Source organism: Liolophura sinensis, chromosome 10 (assembly GCF_032854445.1).
Source record: "Liolophura sinensis isolate JHLJ2023 chromosome 10, CUHK_Ljap_v2, whole genome shotgun sequence".
NCBI classification, from domain to species: Eukaryota; Metazoa; Mollusca; class Polyplacophora; order Chitonida; family Chitonidae; genus Liolophura; species Liolophura sinensis.
The window spans coordinates 9,806,974-9,827,537 of record NC_088304.1 but is presented as its reverse complement, the minus strand read 5'-3'; the positions used below and the strand labels follow the sequence as shown (position 1 = coordinate 9,827,537).

At 40.5% G+C, this 20,564-nt stretch overlaps 1 long non-coding RNA gene across 1 annotated transcript; it reads left to right on the top strand.

Moving 5' to 3' along the window:
• The first annotated feature begins 186 nt into the window (after positions 1-186).
• LOC135476092 (uncharacterized) lies at positions 187-5,631 on the top strand. Its single transcript, XR_010445093.1, has 4 exons — positions 187-287; positions 1,040-1,143; positions 4,562-4,666; positions 5,459-5,631. It is a non-coding gene; the product is annotated as an uncharacterized LOC135476092 (long non-coding RNA).
• Positions 5,632-20,564: the final 14,933 nt, after the last annotated feature.

Sequence of the window (20,564 nt, the reverse complement as noted above, 5' to 3'; positions counted from 1 at the left end):
GAGGCCCATGTGACTACAGAAGCGGTCGCAGGGAGCATAAGATAAGATTAGGTGTGTGGAAACCGTATGACCCGTCTGTGACATTCACAAGGCATGGGAATAACACCTCGTGTTCCCCTTGCACTCGCCCAAACCCTCTTCCAAAAAAAAAAAAAAAAAAAAAAAACCAGGCTCGGATGATTACGTAAAAGATAACTGTTTTCTTTTCTAACATTTAACCGATTTTCGTAATACAAGGGATTGACAGTTTGGAAGTTAGGAGGAAAAACAGGTCTTTCCGTATCCAGGTAGGTACGAAGTGCTGTCTATTAAATACATGCTCGCTGTGAGTTCACGTCCAACCCATGCTGGCTTTCTCTCTGGTTGTACGTGAGATAGTCTGCCACCAACCTGCGGATGGTCGTGGGTTTCCTCCGAAACCATAATGCTGGACGCCGTCGAAATATTTTTGAGTATGGTGTAAAAAAAACTATCAAATAAATAAATAAATAAATACATGTTGTTTGTCAACTATGGGTATACTTATCCAAGCTCACAATTAAGCTTCCATTTATATACATGTTAACATTTTCTCTCACAGCACTGTACCTAAATCTCGGATCCCCGAACGTTCCGGGCCCGATAACCCTCGTCGTCTGAGACAACTCCGGTCAAATTCCTGATGGTGATTGGCCGATGATTTTTTTTTCACAAAACTGACAAAAAGCTAGTCGAGGTCAAACCCACCCTGTCAGAGGGCGGTCATCCGGCACTTTTCATTTCTTTTGCCTAGTGTGTATCTGCCTCCATTTTGTGAAAAACACTCATATTTGTATCTACTCTAATATGAAACCTTGAATCCTCTCTTGCAAATTGATACCTCCTCAGAAAAAAATTAAAACGCGGCCCAAAGGGAGGAAAAGAAAATATATGTGAAGATTGATAGTTCAAAAGATCTAACACGACAGTTATTACTACAACGCCGAGACTGGGTGCTATATCGACGGCCCATGACGTTTCAACGGTTACGTTCTTAGCAGAATCATGACGTTTATTTCAGTCTATACAGCTTCAACATGTTTGCCGTCTTCTCAGTATGGCTGCTGGGAACAGTGATCAGCCACGTGACCTTCGCCGCCACCATAGCAAGCCCGTTCAAACCAGGTGAGTGTTATTCTCGCAAAGTCTTGTACTCGCTGGCGTTATATCTGGCACCTCCCTGGCTCAGTTGGTTAGCGCGCTAGCGCAGCGTAATGACCCAGGAGCCTCTCACCAATGCTGTCGCTGTGAGTTCAAGTCGAGTTCATGCTGGCTTTCTCTCCGGCCGTACGTGGTAAGGTCTGGCAACAACCTGCGGATGGTCGTGGGTTTCCCCCGGGCCCTGCCCGGTTTCCACCCACCACAATGCTGGCAACGGTTTTATAAGTGAAATATGCTTGAGTACAGCGTAAAACACCAGTCAAATATGTCCAGCGTACAGTCTTTAAGGATAACATTCAAGAAGTTTTGAACATTTTAAAGGTTAGACTACCTGAATGAATGTCATGTAACGCCAGATGGATAAAGCTTTACGAGGTAAAGTTAGTGTTATCTGCAGTGTGTCCGAGAACTGGAGGTAAACTAACGTTACCTGAAGATATTTCTATGTATTAAAACACATGTCAAATGTAACACAAAATATCCCATGTTGACTTCGTGATACAGGCGCCCAGATCAGTGCAAAGGTAAACTGACAAGAGGCCAGATTTCACCTCATACGTGTGACACAAACTGCTCTCGTTTAAAATACGACCCTTTACAATAGGAGTTGTTTTAGACGACTTTTAATATCTACCGTATGACTTTATTCCCACGATTTGAAACTAACCCTAAATCGAAACTCAAAGATATGAAAGCAATGCTTTGTTTTCGCTTTAACAACTTTTTGATTTAGCATGTTTATCGCCTACGGCACATGGGGAGAGTTCCTACAGTTATATACATTGGAATAAGAGTAAGTTATATATTTTGAAAATTTTTCAAAGAGAAAAAGAATTAATTAGCTACACCAGCCATACTAGCCCCCCCCCCCCCCCCACCTCCCGAGTTCAAACCACCCCTCCCCCTCCCTCTCCTTTCATTCATTGATCGCGCGCCTGGTGTGTCATAGCGGTCATAGCGATTGAAAGGCATGCACCTTTAACCACACTCGGCCACGGCCGCTCCCACATGGATGATATACATACATACATTTCCAATGATAGTCCGGTGCGACCAAGTACGTACGCGGTTTCTCATTGGATGTTTCAGTTGTAAGTGTCAGCATATCGTAAGACTATATTTTGGGACAGGCATCCATCAGCTGTCTGTCTTAATAAATATCCCACTAAAGCCCAGTCATACATTCTTGGTAAAAAACAGAACAGAACAAAGCTTATGTGGCTTACATCATATGGATTTAACGAGAAGCGATAAAATGTCCTCATCACATTCTGTCACAGCGCCAGAAAGATACCACTGCATTCATGAAAAATGGCACATGCGCTTTGAGAACTCCCACAATGAGCGTCAACTGTCACTGACGCTGCATGATAATAATGGTATTCTATAAGAGCAGAAACTCTAGGCGGACATTGGGCGTTTTACTGCTAACGTAGCCTTCCTTTGCTCTGATCAGTAGACAACAAGGACGTAGTTAGTGCGAGATTTTGTAAGACAAGATTAACAAACACGTCTTAGTGTCTCCATGGACGAAGCAACAACTTAACGAAAAGCTTAATCCATTAGATCACGAAATTGACTCGCTCATAGTATAGCCTCTGCTGAATGAAAAGGATTGGGCATTACATGATCTTACATGGGACATAAGCAAGAATGTTTGACTTGTGTAGACACAGGGTAGTGTGCGCTGCTAGGATAAAGCAACAAAGTTGTGTGTTCCCAAAGTGTTCATCCAAGCGCAAGAAAATCATTGGAACGTCTACTTCTATCGCAACCCAGTCTTCAGGGGCGCTATATTCATCGTGTTGAATTAGATCGCCACCTTGGATATAAGAACAGTTGCCATCAAAGCGCAACTGAGATTCATATTTTGCTGTCGACAACAGATATTTTAGAATGGTACACGATTTGAATACTGATTTAACTCATTCGCACAGAGCATACCTTGTGTCTTTCCAACATCAATGGCTGTTGACTGCTTCTCTTTGCATAATTCCGTCCTATTTTTGTACTTTATATACTTTCTTAGTTCTTTGGTGGTTTCTGTTATACGTCGTTTTGGGGAATGGGCCTTGAGGTTATTGACCTGGAACGTCCTTATTGGTTGATGGCTGGTGTGCGAATGCCTGTTTCGACGCATAGATTCACATGGACGTGTCATCGCCTTCGCATTCTGCACACATGTCAGAAAGCATGAGTTGGCGCGGAGTTCGAAATACTGTCCGTGCAGTGGCATCTCCCTGGTGCTACAGCACAGTGTGACGTGGACATTAAAAAGACAGACAATATAAGCGTCACACCTATTACCGGTGAAATCCGACCTCTTGTCAATTTATTCTGTTAGCAGTTTGTTCTGACTGTTCATGTACACGTGTATGCCTGAATAGTAGCAATTTACACGCCCTCTAGCCCCATGGCTTAAGAAGAGTTAAGAGGAACAAAAATGCGGTAATTTTAATTGCAATTTATTATACGCCACTGATCTAGAATAACTTAAAATGCTTTGTTGTCATCACATTCAGTATGAAAAACTACAGAAGACCCATGGTTAATAATGACTATTTTTTTAAATCGCCTTTTTCATGGTCTACACCTGTATAGAACAGCGTGAAAATCCACATCTTGGAGGCCGTCGTGGTCTTCCGCCGTAGACCTGTCACTGTGAGCAATCTTTCAGAGCGAGAGTGGTACGATGGCCTATCTACTTATCCTACCACCACTACCAAAATATTGGATCTAACATTATTTTAGTTGTATAATGGCAAGGCCGATTTCTAAAACGTCGTCTAAGACAAGTCACCAAACAAGTCCGAAATTATGGAGAAGCAATCAGCAAATTTCAGCGATGTTGGAAAGTCGCATGATGTCTTCTAGGCAAATGACTGAAATCTGTATTCAAATCATGTACCATGCCTAGTAGAAAAGTGATGATTATCAATATATGTATCTCAGCTGCGCTTTGAGTGCAAATGTTTATATATTCAATTTAGCGATCTATTTCAACACGATGGAATATATAGTTTGCTATAGCTGCAAGTTAAACGGGATTTGACACAGTTATGCAGCAGAGTGCCAGAGATCCTGACGCTCCTGTCCATTTTTACTTTCAAGAGAATTATATTATATTAATTGTAAACTAAGAATGAATGCGTTTGATGGAATAATCTTGCTACAATAGTTTTTGCTGTAATAACTTGTGACGTTGATTGAAATCGTCACGTAGCACACGGGATCTAACATGCCACAAGGCGAGATATGCATACGTCGTATGTAGGACACTTCGGTATATTGCTGTACAAGTAAGATAGCAAAATTCGTGAGTGTGAAGAGAGTCCAGACTCATGAATTTGCACAAAGTGACGTCAACGCCTCTCATTTACAGTCTGTGTCTACTACGGTAAAACACTACCCCTCTTGGGGTGTTCGAGGACGGTTGTACCGCGCATTGCACTTGTTTCGAGTCAGGAGGTATAGGGTGCGTGGACATGTAAGTTTGGTCATTATTTTGTTCCTTTATGGTGATGGCGGTATTTATATAATCAATGTTGATTGCTTATTCACGTGAATCCCACTTGTGTAATTCTGAAAAAACAGTATAGTGAGTATATCTATTACAAAGCCATTAGCTATTTCATGCTAGACTTTTTTTTAAAATATATAGTATGCCTGCCAAAAGTAGGATTCTTGTGGTGGGCTAACTATCCCCAAGGCGTGGTCTTTTGCAATGCTTTCCAGTAAATGTTTATTAAATTTGATGGCAACACAACATATCGAGACTATCCAGACCAATGACAAGATGTAATAAATTGCAATTACCATCAGCGCAGTATATATTTTTTTATGTAATTAAGCTTAACCCATGATGGGGCTGGGGATCCTGTAAGTTGTTTCTGTTTAAGCATATATATCAGTTCTTTATGCTGTAATCCGTTACAATCTGTATAAGAGACTTCTTGAGATATTTAATTACTTGCGCTTTGCGTGTCTCTTTATTTACCGGCCTGCCTAATGATTACTGTTACAGTTGTAACAGTTTAGGTCCTTAGCATTTGGGCAGGCCAAACATGCATGATCATCGCCTTTGCAATCTACATTCATAAGCGGTATATCCAATTCATTGGCACTTATAACAGTATTTAACCGGTGGGGCTTAGCCTACTTCTTTAACGTTAAATTGTTGAAAACCAACTTATAGGCGAAGATTTCTTAAGTGCAGCGTTAAACACAGGCCCAGTAAATACCAAATGATAAAGTCGGTTATTTACCGTGTTTCGTCTAGGTGCTCTCCCATGGTATACAGACCCGGATGTGTGGGAGTGTTCAAACCTACTAGAGACCCAGCAACCTCCACGGACTGCTGCCCTGTGGAACAGTGCCCTTAGTAAATAAACAATAAACAAAAGTTGTTTAAGTAAACAAATAAGTAAATAAACAAGTCGAGTTTATTTTTTATTTAACGATTTGCTTCTTTGTTGATTTACTTAACTATTTGCCAAATGTATCCATTTCATTCGTGGTCGTAAGAGAACGAAACCGTGAAAGGGATGTGACGTTTGTTTTTTCTAACTGTGCATTTCTTTCCCACTTTTGCAAACAAAAAGAAAACTCCCAGAGAAAGAGTTCGGGTGGGAGTTTTTCTTTTTTTAAGCAGTCTAAAAAATAAAAAAAGGAAATCAAACTCCCAGAAGAAGGGATCGGGTGTTTTTCTTCTCTTTTAAGAAAAAAAAAACAAAAAAAAAAACAAACAGGAAACACGCCATATCCGTTTTACGGCTCCATAATTTCCTTCCTTCTTTCTTTCTTTCATTCTTTCTTTCCTTATTTGATTGGAGTTTTACGCCCCACTTAAGAATATTTCACTGATGCGACGGCAGCCAACATTATGTGGGGGGGGGGGGGGGAATTCGACGAAGACGGGGAAAACCCATGATCACCCCCAGGTTGCTGTCAGGCCTTCCCACTTACGACAGGAGAGGACTTGAATTCCTCTACATTTAATTCACATGAGTTTGACATTGATCGCAGTGGTTAGAGGCTTATGAATCTTTGCACTGTGCTGGCACCCTAAGCAGTAACCTACACAGGCCTTCATTTCCTTCCTCGGTTGTGACCAATTTCTGCATTTTATATAACACTGTATTTTATTTTAGTATTTTTGTTTGTTTGATGCAGTACATTTAGGGGCAATATGGTTGTCTTTGAATCGCAAGGACCCAAAAGGTTAAGGTACAACCTAGCCTTGGACACCGAGTCCTGCAAGATTCTCGAGCTTACACCGTTCTTCGTGATCTTGGTGGCAATAAGCGAGCGGTTTTTTGGCCAAAGGTCGGGTGGTTTCCTCCAAATACCCTGGTAGTCTTATCCATAAACCTGTCATAGTATATGTGACATATTTATGATCAGTGTGTTAAGTCTATCACAATTCATGTACCAGTCTTCAACCGATAACGGCGTTTCAGGTCAATAATCGCAAATCCAATTCCTAAAACGACATGTAACACAAACCACCAAAGAAGTAAGAAAATATGTAAAGTACGAACTTAGGGCGGAATCATGCAAAGAGAAGCAGTCATCAGTTTTCAGCGATGTTGGAAAGACGCAAGGCATGTTCTAGGCGACTGAGTGAAATGTGTATTCAAATCGTGTACCATGCTAGTATCTCAGTTGTCGATAACAAAACATGTATCTCAGCTGTGCTTTCATGGCAACTGTTCATCCAACGTGGGGCTCTAATTCAACACGATGAATATACAGTCGCTAGACCCGGATTAAGAGGAATTAGACACAGTAATGAAGAAGAGCATCAGTGATTCTAGACGCTCTGTCCATATTTCCTTACAAGAGAGTCATCTTTTTAAAACCAATAAATAAATAATTATAAAATATTAATTTATGGATTTTTTATGATGACCCACCCACCCTCAAATCTATCGCGTCCAAATATGGACTGATCGTATTCACAACCGCTGAAATTCTATAATGACAAAAAACATAGCTGATACTGGTGGGACTGTTAAAGTGATCTCACATAAATAAAAGCTGATCCAAAATATCTGATGAAATAGCGTGCTAAAGTTACTTGCAAATATCGTCTATAATATTTTTTTCGATCCCCCCCCCCTTGGTATATATAGTCTTTACATAATACTTTTCTAAGTAAAGATGTGATGCATGTCTAATAAAGTTATTTTAATATAAATCTATTGTTTATATCCATACAGATGCATTTCATCTGAATTATGATAATAGTTATGAATATATTAAAAATATAAATATGACCAAAATCCAAGTTATACTCATGTTATAGCAGATCAAATTCTAGTGCAAACAAATTTATCAAACATGTGTTATTTCCTCATTTATGACATTATCACATAAAGACAATATAGCACGAGGTGTTCCCAATTACCCACCAGACAAATGTTAGTTTCAAATATCTTATTCCCTTCAAAATCGCCAAAAAAAGTATGGAAACCACATTTAGAACTAACATTTCGCACTTTTTCATCTGAATTCTCTGTAATGTTTATGTTTTCTCCAAACTTTAATGTAGTATGCAGAGAAAAGCCTCTGGAAGTAACAAATCACAAGTGACTTTAAATCATGGTACTGTCACACAATCGTATGGGTTGTCTTCATATCTGTTGTTTGTTTAATTGTGGTATGACGTCATTTTTAACATTATTTCACGAATACCGCAACAGTGTCTCCTTGTACCAGGCTTTTTTCGTTGGTGTGAAGGGCTGCAGCAACCTGCGGATGGTCGTGGTTTTCCCCAGTGGAGGCATGGAAATCTCCAGTTTGTCGTCTAGCAGGTGTCCAGAGCTAGGTACAGCTGACAAGTCGACCTTGACCTCTGGGGTTGATGAATCTAAAGCGATATCTAAAAGACAGCGTGACCCACGAATGTCTGGCAGGTGTCCGCCGATAGGTGCAGCTCACAAGGCGACCTTGACCTCTGGGGTTGATAAGTCCAAAGCGTTATCTGAAAGACAGCGTGACCCATGAGTGTTTAGGATTAAAGCACGTTTAAAGATCTGCCCTCAACGTGCGAATCGTAGTAGGTTTCCGCCGGGCTCTGCGAGGTTTCCTCTCACCATAATGATAGCCACAGTCATATACATGAGACAGTCTTGAGCACGGCGTAAAAGAACTTAATATGCCAATTGTTATTTGTTTTGCTTGTAGTTTCTCACGTACAAACGACAAGCGTCGATTAGGCATGGATGGCTGTGGTTTGACTGTGTATCATTCATGTATGTATGTATGTATGTATGTATGTATGTATGTATGTATGTATGTATGTATGTATGTATGTATGTATGTAGGTAGGTAGGTAGGTAGGTAGGTAGGTAGGTAGGTAGGTAGGTAGGTAGGTAGGTAGGTAGGTAGGTAGGTAGGTAGGTAGGCAGGCAGGCAGGCATGCATGCATGCATGCATGCTTGGTGTTCGTACTTAACAATGTTTCAGCCACAGGACGACGAAGAGTCATTAGGTGTGTACATATACCATGTCATCTTGTGGTAGGGCGAGGCCGTGCCGCCAAAGTGCCGTATCTAACCGAAGAGACCAGACATTACACCCAACTCAGTCGCATTATATTAACACCGGGCCAATCAGTCTGTATCCCTGCTCTAATCTCTCAGTGCTGAACACCAAGCGAGGCAACAGTAAGTATCATTTTAAAGCCTTTGGTATGACCCGACCAGGGTTTGATCCCAGGTCTCCTGATTTCTACTCATTCGTGTACACGTGAGGAAGTGCGGCCGTTACACTCATTCACACTCTGCTCTGTTTCTTCCACCCGCCAAAATCTTGATTTATTCATTTATTTGTTTGATAATTTGTGTTTCACGCCATATCCAAAAGTCTTTCCCTTATACAATGTCGATCGGATTTATGTGTGGAGGAAAGCACCTGACAAGCCTCCTGTCGTAAAGCCGCAGTCCAAGAAGCATAAGCTGGATTCGAACACGCGACCTCACTGGTCACAGACCTGATAGTTGCAGCGAGCAAGGGGTTTAACCGTCTGAACCATCGAATAAATATACAATGTCGATCGGATTTATGTGTGGAGGAAAGCACCTGACAAGCCTCCTGTTGTAAAGCCGCAGCTCAAAAGCATGAGCTGGATTCGAACCTGCGACCTCATTGGTCACAGTTCCAGCGAACCAGTGGTTTAACTGTCTGAACCAGCGAATGAATATAAAAACCTTATTAGAATTAAGTACTGGTAAAAACGAATGTGAAATTTAAGCTTCTTCATTTGTGGCGAATTGCTTTATCTGTTATAGTCAGCCATTACACAGTCATTACTTATGTAATATGATGGGGGCCTACGTTGCCGAGGTAGTTAGTGTACCCGCGCGGCGCAATGACGCAGAAGCCTCTCATCAGTGAGGTCGCTGGGGGTACTCTCCGGCCGTACGTGAGCAATCTGTCAGCAATCAGTCGGATTACGTTTTTCTTTTCCTTTTTTTTTCTCCTGCTTAAAAAAGTGAAACTACCACCCGATCCCTCTTTCTGGAAGCTCTTGGTTTTTTTTTTTTTTTTTTTTTTTTGGAACCTACTTAAAGAAATGAAAAACTGCCAGTTCAAAAGCGGAAAAAATAAAAAACCGACATGTCCCTTTTACGGCTCCGTAAACCTTTTACCTCGCCTTTGCCACTGTTAAAGCATTTACATTAACAGTAAACCCTAACTCGGATAGAACTTTCAAGAGGCCATATTTCACCGGTTAGGTGTTGCTTCAAATATCTCCATATGTGCAGGACAAAGCGAGAGAGTTCGAAACCAGTTTGATAACCAGTATTTCTGAACAGTCTATCCAAAGCAGTGTACAAATAAACTTACTTTATTCAAACCTAACAAAGGTTTTATTTCATTTTTTTCTGTCGGATATTGTATTTTAGTCACTACATACATACAGAAAATGTTCAACCTTATAAAGGTATATTTCTTAATGTCCTACATATAAAATGTCTACACTTTTAACGACTCTTGAAAGTAACTCACAATGCAGCAAAGTGACAGTGAACTAGCCCTGTGTATGAATTATACAGTTGAATGCCATGCATCATCGAGGAATGCATCGGGTTGAAATTTTGTCGAATGTATTTGTGGAAACAAGAAGGGGTGAGAGGAACGAATTATCGCGAAAATAATAAGTATTTGGCTGGATAAGATTACCATAAATATTCTCAGATTTTACAACATTCTTGTATCAGTAAAAATCGGCTTTACATCACCCAAACAACCATGAAATAATTTTTACAATGGGGCATAAAATAGCCTAAATACATTTTTAACATTTAACTATCGTAAACAATCAGAAAATACTTACATACATGTATGTTTCTTCCAAAACGGATTATTGAAATTTTCTTGCTAATTTCATAGTTTAAATACAACGCGCGAAATCTGACAAGATATGTGGTATTGGTATTTTTAAACCAGTGTGGTAAATTTTAATGATCATGCAGATGCACTGTATAATTTTATTCCCTGATGATCAGTTCGATCGTTGCAGAAACCGTCTTCTCAGTTCATGAAACGCTGTGTAGGCTAGATCCATGGAGGAGCAAAATGTTAGCTTCCATCATCGTCTGTGACCGTCTTTTTCGCATATCTTTACTGATATCACAAAGCGATCACCGACGCCAGCATCTGTGAACAAAAACACAATATCTTTTTTTTCATTGGACTGCAGTGAATATCTTCAACATAGATTTCGAAAACTGAATAAATCTGTATGCTTAATGAGTGAACCGTTTGGAAATTTGAGTAAATACAGGTACTACTTATAACAGACAAGAGACTAGTACCTATAATTGTAATTCTTTGACAGATCATCTTTATTGAACTTATAAAATCTTACCTGAAAACGGAAAGTGTTTTTTGAAACGGGTTAGTCCTACCCAGTTTCACCAACATATTCGCAACAGAATTAGGCAAAAGGGTCAAGCCGAATAAAACTTTAATCTGCTATACGCGAGGAGTCTAAAATTGTAATCTGCACCAGTGTTACAGCAAACAACCGGTGATTTACAAACTGATTTCCATTAATTTTAGATGTATTATTTTATACTAAACTACCAGGCAAAAGAAAGGTTTCACCGTATTTTTTGTCATAAAAAAAAGTAAAAGCGCGGTTCCGGGTTTGATTCTAAGCAGGACTTAGTGTATGACTGCATCGTTTCCTCTACCAGAACGCATCGTCACGAACGCAGCAATTGGAATTGTGAAATTGTGGCCACATGCAAAACGTCCTTTTGAGGCATGGCTCGTGATGCACGTGCGGTACTGTTGCATAAATACTCTTGCTCGAAAGAGCAGACATTCAGTGACCGAAAAAACACAAACAGTATGCCAAGACAACCAGACCATCGGCATGTCCACCATGGTAGTCTCGCAACGTCACATTGCAAGAACGTTCAACTGCAGCCAAACCACCATCAGGAGGTTGTTGATACGCTGTCAGCAGACAGGCCAGACCCAAGACAGACCAAGATCGGGAAGACCGAGGGTAACAACTGCGGCTGAAGATCGCTACATCCGGCAAATCCACCTCCAAAACCGATTCGTCACGGCGACGTCAACAGCGGCGACGGCACTAGACCATGTCATCAGCGCCAGAACAACACTGCGTCGTTCAGCTGGTTTACGACTTTACCGTGGGATGGCCTTGACCCTTTTACACCGTGAACGCAGATTGCGATGGGCACGTATTGTACGTCGGTGGCAGCGACGTGACTGGGCGAGAGTGCTGTTTACAGACGAGAGCAGGTTCTGTCTATTCAGGAACGATGACAGAGTTCGAGTTTTCCGACGAAGAGGCGAGCGTCTCGCGCCAAACTGCGTAAGAGAGGTTTATCCGTTTGGAGGCGGAGGCGTCATGGTTTGGGGAGGGATTTGTGACCAAATGAAGACGCAGCTGGTTATTGTGCAAGGTAATCTGACTGGCCAGCGATACGTTGATGAGGTACTGCGACCTGTCGTCGTTCCTTTCCTCCAACGACAGCCAAGAGGATCGATCTTGCAACACGACAACGCAAGACCTCACACTGCCCGCATTGTTACAGACTACCTCGAGACCGCAAACGTCATCGTGTTGCCCTGGCCAGCCAACTCAACAGACATGAACCCCATTGAGCATGTCTGGAATCACCTTGACCGCCGTTTGAGACAGCTGGTGTCTCCTCCAACTAACCAACAGGAACTTGAGCAAGCTCTGTTAAACGTATGGAACGTTATCCCTGTTGACGTCATCCGGTGACTGACGACGTCAATGCGGAGGCGTGTGCTTGCTTGCATTGATGCCCAGGGTGGCCACACTCGCTACTGATGACTGTAGTCCTTCGTTTCTGTGGATACTGTGACTTTACATGCACTTGCCAGTTAACTTTACATTTGTGTAATTTTTTCTTCTGACCCCTTGTCTCTTTCATTTTGTTTTGTGGCCAATTGAATGGCAATATTTTAAAGCCCTTTTGAGAGAATATTTCACAATGATTTCTGTTTATAAACCAATCTTTCTTAATTCTTATATCTACCTTTGTTTTTGTTTTATGGGCTGAAAAAGTGGGTGAAACCTTTCTTTTGCCTGGTAGTTTATTTATTTTTTTTATTATTCTTTGCCTCTTACATTTAAACCAGGTGACTCCCAGACGTATACCGTACAAGCAACTCAAAAGACATACATCCGAGACAAGACCGATAAGACATTCTTCACGGAACACATTTTTCTTACATCTATAGTTTTTGTAGAAGGCGAAGACTGGGAGAGGAACGTCATAGTTGTGCTTCGATATTGGCGCTGTCAACTTTACTTCATATTTTAGCTTATTTGATTGTTGTTTAACGCCTTGCATAGGGATGGCTTCTTTGCTCGTGAATATAGGCGAATAAAATTAGTGGAAAAAATGTTCAGTATGCATGGCGTTAAACAACAATCAAATAATTCAACCATATTAAAGTAAACGGAAGCTAAAATATGAAGTAAGGTTCATCATACAGACAACTGAAAACTATGCGTAAAAATACTTTCATTAATTGTTTCAGATTTTTTTAGAGTGTGAAAGGTTTTCAAATATTTGAAAACTATACTGGGCTTTATGAGCCATGCTGACGGTATCTAGGAACTCTGACATTAGATTACCTTTTTTCCTGATGTTGACCAGAAGGAAGGAATTTTTGGGAACATTATTTCAGTAATCTTTTACTCATAAGTAATAGAGTTATCCCAACATTCAGTGTTGTTAACTAGAGTTGAAAACACTTCCTGTGACGTCAGAGTTCCTAACCTCTGACAGTATGGTCCATAAAGTTCACCTTAGAATTCAAATGTTTGAACGCCTTTAACTCTCCTCACAAAAATCTAAGAAAACAAATCAAAGTAGGACTATGATTATCTAGAGTTTTAAGTGATCTATTTAATGATGCCTACTTCGATTTTTGGAGGTCCTTTCCTTTAAATACGCTCATACGAACCTTGGGACGCATACAGGCTACAGGAATCGGTCTTCTTTCCATACAGGAAGAACGGTCGAGGGTAGGCAGTTGGGTAAGCACATGGAGAACTTCCGGCTTCGGAGTCGGAAACAAGCAAATATCCACAGTCGTCTGCACAAGTTGGGCCGTAATGGCGAAACGTGATGAAGCTGATCGGGTAACTCCGATCCCTGACGGAAAAGGGAAAAAATGTTTTAATCAGAGTTGTTTGGAGACCAAATGTTACGACTTTACCAAAAATAATTCGTTGAATTTGAACAGAAAGTCTGTTTTCTGAGTAATGCTAGAATGTATTCTGTTTTTGTGGTATACGACATTGTCACTGCAGTTGATTATTGTGTTAAATATAGCTCACATATTGTATTAAACTACCAGATACGAAAAGTAACGTCAGGAGAAGGTGTGGTGGGACACCAGATGTGTTGTGGGACATCAGATGTGTTGTGGGACATCAGATGTGTTGTGGGACACCAGATGTGTTGTGGGACATCAGATGTGTTGTGGGACATCAGATGTGTTGTGGGACATCCATCCATTTCAGTGAACATCACTGCTTTATTTTTAATGAATTCCGCTTAGGCCATAGTGCTAGGGGGCGTTGTTACGAGAAGTTGCAACTATTACTGAACAGTCAATTACTGTACTACTTCAGATATACCACATTTCAGGCTCAACCCTCTCACGCATGATGTAAGGTTACGTGCTTATGTCTTTCATGATACACCCTCTAATGAAGTGGCACAAATCAGCGGTAGCTATACAGGCTACATAGAAGACTTTACCGAGAAGTTTACATCTTTTCGTTTTATACACCAATGTGTTATGCATGTCTAGTCGTCACACGGGGGAAAGTTAGCCTGTAACTTACCAAGGGTCGGTGGTTTACCTAAGGCAATCTGGTTTCATGCGTAATATAAAAATGACCACCAACTTGTAAGTGAAAACTTAATGACCTAGTGTGGCTAAATAAATAAGTACATTCTTAAACACGCCATTTAACAGTAATAAAATAAATAAATAAATGAACTAACCCTCTCACTGAAAATTTTTCATAGCTCCCTAATTTCATGTCGCTGTACATTGAATCAATCAAACGCTCTTGGGACATCCAGTTGGTAATGTCTGAGTCGAGGCCGTCGAATATCATCCAAGATTTCCTCACACCGTCCTTGAAAACCTCTATTTTTACCTGCAAATCCCAAAGAATGGGGTATTCAATGATTTTTTTTAGTTGATTGGAGTTTAACCCTGTACTGAAGATTATTCCAATTATAGGACAAAAGCCCAGCATTATGGTCGGAGAAACCGAGCAGGGCCCGTGGGAAACCCACGACCATCCGCAGATTGCTGTCAGACCTTGCCACATACAACTGGACAGGAAGCCAGCACGAGGTGGACTTCCAGCTCGCATAGGTGAGAGGTTTCTGGGACATTAGGTTGCACTACCATGGTAACCACGAGGCCAACCCTTTTAGATGAATAGTTCAGTTGATTATTTCTTTTTAAAAATGCCCTTTTACACCCTTATGAAGAATGTTTCACTTATATACCACGTATTTGGGTGAAGGAAACACCCAGAAGAAACTGCTGCATCTCGAAAACGTGTATAGGTCTATGTACCTGATGATCATCCACTGTTAAAGCCACAACCGAGTCTTCCGTCCTTTTAAGTATTATGGACAAGGCTTTAGTTTTAACAGTGTCCTGACATGTTTTATAAGTGTTAAAGTCAACTTTTTAGTTTTAAAAATATCTTGACGTCAGGCTTTAACAGAGTCATACTGCTTTCAGGTGTTAAGGAGAGCAATTTAGTGTTAACAGTGTTATGACGTAAGGCCAAAACAGTCACCCAGCCTTTTAAGTGTTACAGACAGCAATTTAATATCAACAGTGTTTGACGTAAGGCCACAACAAAGTCACCCAGCCTTTCAAGTGTTAAAAGCAGTCCTTTAGTTTTAAAAGTGCCCTGACGTAAGAGCACAAACTAGTAATACATCCTTTTAAGTGTTAAGGAGAGCAATTTAATGTTAACAGTGTCTTACGTAAGCCACAACAGAGTCACCCAGCCTTTCAAGTGTTAAAGGCAGTTTTTTTTAGTTTTAAAAGCGCCCTGATGTAAGGGCACAAACTAGTGATACATCCTTTTAAGTGTTAAGGAGAGCAGTTTAATGTTAACAGTGTCTTACGTAAGCCACAACAGGGTCACCCAGCCTTTCAAGTGTTAAAGGCAGTTTTTTTTAGTTTTAAAAGCGCCCTGATGTAAGGGCACAAACTAGTGATACATCCTTTTAAGTGTTAAGGAGAGCAATTTAATGTTAACAGTGTCTTACGTAAGCCACAACAGAGTCACCTAGCCTTTCAAGTGTTAAAGGCAGTTTTTTTTAGTTTTAAAAGCGCCCTGATGTAAGGGCACAAACTAGTGATACATTCTTTTAAGTGTTAAACAGAGCAATTTAATGTTAACAGTGTCTTACGTAAGCCACAACAGAACCATTCCACTTTTTAAGTATTGAAGGCAGCTCTTTCAACAATGTCCTAACTAGTTACCCAGCCTTTTAAGTGTTAAGGACAGCAATTTAGTATTAACAGCGTCTGCCGTAAGGCCACAACAGAGTCACCCGGCCTTTTAAGTCTTCAAAGCAGCTATTTACGTTTAACAATGCCCTGACGTAAGGGCTCAAACTAGTTATCCATCTTTTTAAGTGTTAAGGAGAGCAATTTAGTGTTAACATTGTCTGATGTAAGGCCACAACAGAGTCATCTAGCCTTTTAAGTGTTAAAGGCAGCACTAGTGTTAACAGTGTCTGACGTAAGGCCACAACAGAGTCATCCAGCTTTTGAAGTGTTAAGGACAGCAATTTAATGTTAACAGTGTGTGACGTAAGGCCACAACAGAGTCATCCAGCCTTTGAAGTGTTAAGGAGAGGAATTTAGTGTTAACAGTGTCTGACTTAAGGCCACAACAGAGTCATCTAGCCTTTTAAGTGTTAAAGGCAGCACTAGTTTTAACAGGGTAATGACGTAAGGCCACAGTCGAGTCAGCGGAAACCTTTTAAGTGTTAAAGGCAGCACGAGTTTTAACAGGGTAATGACGTAAGGCCACAGTCGAGTCAGCGGAAACCTTTTAAGTGTTAAAGGCAGCACTAGTTTTAACAGGGTAATGACGTAAGGCCACAGTCGAGTCAGCGGAAACCTTTTAAGTGTTAAAGGCAGCACTAGTTTTAACAGGGTAATGACGTAAGGCCACAGTCGAGTCAGCGGAAACCTTTTAAGTGTTAAAGGCAGCACTAGTTTTAACAGGGTAATGACGTAAGGCCACAGTCGAGTCAGCGGAAACCTAATCTGTTAAACTAACAGAATAGTACTATGATAAAACATGATTTTAAGTTAAATTTAAGAGATAATATTTAGGGTGTACATAGTTCCTTTTGCAACGCGTGAACACTCTTCACCCGTTCGTGTAGAGTAATAGTATTTAGGTATACCTGTTTAATATAATGGAGGTACCAGTAGTCCAAGATCTCGCTGTCTCTATAACGCATGCCGGAAGTAATCTGCTGCGCCTGTTCCACGCCCCCATTGATGTCACCACCGTTCACAAAGTCGTTGAAAACGCGATGACCTTGACCGCTGACGGCCTTGAAGACCATTTTCCACTCACAATGCTCTACAAGCGATAAGGCATTATAATAGACATGCTTCCACTGGAAAACTGGGAATGTTTTCCGACCACAAATTAATTTCATGGTAAAATGGTGAGAGAGACAATTTATGGACATCTATTTCAATCGTTAAGATAAATGTAAAAAGTGGTTACATTATAACTCGCTTACAATCAGCTCCTTGTGAATGAAGTAGACGACAGTTAAAACAATGATCTACCATATACAACTACATATAGCCATTGTAGCGCGGATCACAACTTCAAATGTACAGTATCGGTACGATGCTCACTTGACGTATGGTGCATTTTCCACAAGACAAAAAGTAACAGTGTTATTGAATGATTGAGGTTGTATTTTTCTACCGGAAATCGGCGTTTAAAGGGAAAAAAACATAAAATCGAAAATAGGGTATGCTGAAAGACCAATAAAAACTGGATCTGAAAATACCTTTACTTCCTTTTGTTAGATATTTTGCACTGAATCACATACAGACAAATTTATGGATTGTGTGTGATTGCCTTATAACACATACTGATATATGACCTCAATGACGTCACAAAACTGTTTCCACAGGCCTGAACAATTCTCTTGTGAACTTTTCTCATGTAATGCGTGTCTATGATGAAACGGCGAATCTGGCAACAGCTAGATACCAGTTTTGGGGCCAGAGAATAGTTGATGTGACGTCGTTGGCCACATACATGAACATTATCAAATAAAATCAATCTTCACACATCCGATTCAGTTGAAAAATCTGTAAAAATGAATAATATTTAATCGCCTTATTGATGACGCTTGCCTTATTTTTATGGGTTGTTTTTTTAGCTTTGAACATCAACAGTATTTTATGACGCTATATACCGCTTTTATATCCACCTTGTGAGTCAAAGCGAAAAATTAGTCAATCGTTTTTTTTTTCATTTCATACGTTTGATGTACTTCATTCTTCATATTGTACTCAAGAATATTCCACTTATATAACATAAAGCATTGTGGTGGGTGGAAACGGGACAGGAGCCCTGGGACACCCACGCTTACCTCTACGACCGGGTAGGAAGTCAACATGAGCTGGACTTGAACTCATAACAACCGCATTTTTGAGAAGATTCTTGGTCATTGCTCTGTGTCAACACGTCACCACTAGACCACAGAGATCCCTCATCACTTTTTTCAGAACCAAGGTAACATATAAATTGCATTAGACTAATAGGATGTTGGTTTAAATATGACACATTGTTATGTCATAATAACAGAATACATTCCAGCATAATTCAGGCAAATGACTTTCTGATAAAATTAACAGATTATTTTTTCGAGTGTATTATCAACATATATAATCTAAATATATGCTAAAATTGAAATTGATCAACCATGCTTATGATGGTCAGATCCCGACGCCAGTATGATTTATCGAATGAAATATTATTTTTTTTCTAATGTCGTTGGTTTTCATCTATATATACAGAATAATGTAACAAAATTTGTGTGAATTTGTGGCCTACATATTGAAATGCGTCTACTTATATAAAATGGATTTTTTTGGTTTCTACGAACAAAAACGTGTGCTACATTTCCACTAGGTGGCGTGCAAACCAGTTAAAGACCACACCGACACCTTGATCTGACCCTCTAGGCACAGGGGTCACGAATAGTTTTCCCCATCAGTCTACCGCAAATAACAATGTCTTGTGGACCGTAAAATAAGAAACCGTGACCTAAGGTCAGAGGTCACGAGATAGTGATCTCGAAGATCAGTTGAAATCTTCAGGATCCACCGCAGTAAAGATTATAAACCGATATGTTTGGCCAGTACTGTTGCCAATTTACAGACAGTTAAAGCTTTTAACTCTTAACTGAGGAATAGCACCAACTCTCCAGAATGCGGTGTCTTGTGGACCGTGCTGCAAATCTCGAGGCGACCAATAAAGCCCCGTGACCTAGGTTTAGATGTCTCGGGAAAATGACCTTTTGAAAGAGGAAATCTCATTGGTAGGCCACTGTAGAACATCCACTGAGACCTTTAATTGGGAGACTGCTGTCATGCAGAAAGAAATTTTACAAATTTTAAACGTGAAAGACTACTGCTCCCTATTCAAGCGGACCGAGAATAGAATGTGAACCTCCAAAACTAGAAGGTAACTTTAAATCAGAAAGCACTAAAACTAGAAGGCTCTCCGTGACTACAAACCTCCACCCAAGCTAAATGTAGAAATGGAAGATTTTTAAGGCCATCCTGCCTTAGCTCAAAGGCCGGGAGCCATAATTATCAAACGTCTTGAGATTTAAGACAAAAAATCAAACATAGCTACAATTAAAATATTTCGCTTTATGAGAGTTTAAAATTTGTACATTGATTCTTTAATGCAAACCATTGTGCCAACCAGAACATGAGTTCTTGATAAATGGGTTGAATACTCTACCTTTATGTTCGGGTTCTGAAGATGTTCCAAAGTTGCAGTTGCAGGAGCAAGCTGGTTGCACATCTTCTTTGTGACATGAAGGTTGCGGGGGGTCTGGTTTTTCATAGTGTCCCTGGGGCCGGTAGGGCATCGGGTAATTTGGAACCACCACTGGCGGGGGAATCACAGAGACATGACTCCATCCTGTTTCTGCCAATATCAGCCCCATCACGACAATTCGCAAGGCTCCAAAACGCAACTCAGCAGCCATAATGTCGCCTAATGTCGGACGCCTGAAAGGAAAACGGTATTTCAAAATGAAAGGTCAGGGGTTTTTCACATTTCTTTATTTCAAATTGAAATGTTTTGTTTCTGTATTACATTTAAAAACGTTACACGGTCTTTAACCTAGAGGTGTCTGTATTACAGAATAATTGAAACACAAGCCTTAACCAAGAGCTGTCTGCGTAACGGGCTGATATGCTACACGATCCTTAGTCAAGAGCTGTTTGTATTACAGAGAGAAACGTTTACACGGTTTTTGTCTGTATTACAGAATGAAACGTTAGACGGCCGTTGGCCAAGTGCTGTCTGTATTACAGAATGAAACGTTACACGGCCGTTAGCCAAGTGCTGTCTACATTACAGAATGTGACGTTACATTGTCCTTAACCAAGAGCTGTCTGCATTACAGACTGAAACGTTACATGGTCCTTAACCAAGAGCTGCCTGCATTACACAATGAAGCGTCACACGGTTCTTAACCAAGAGTTTTCTGTATTACAGAATGAAACGTTACACTATCCTTAAT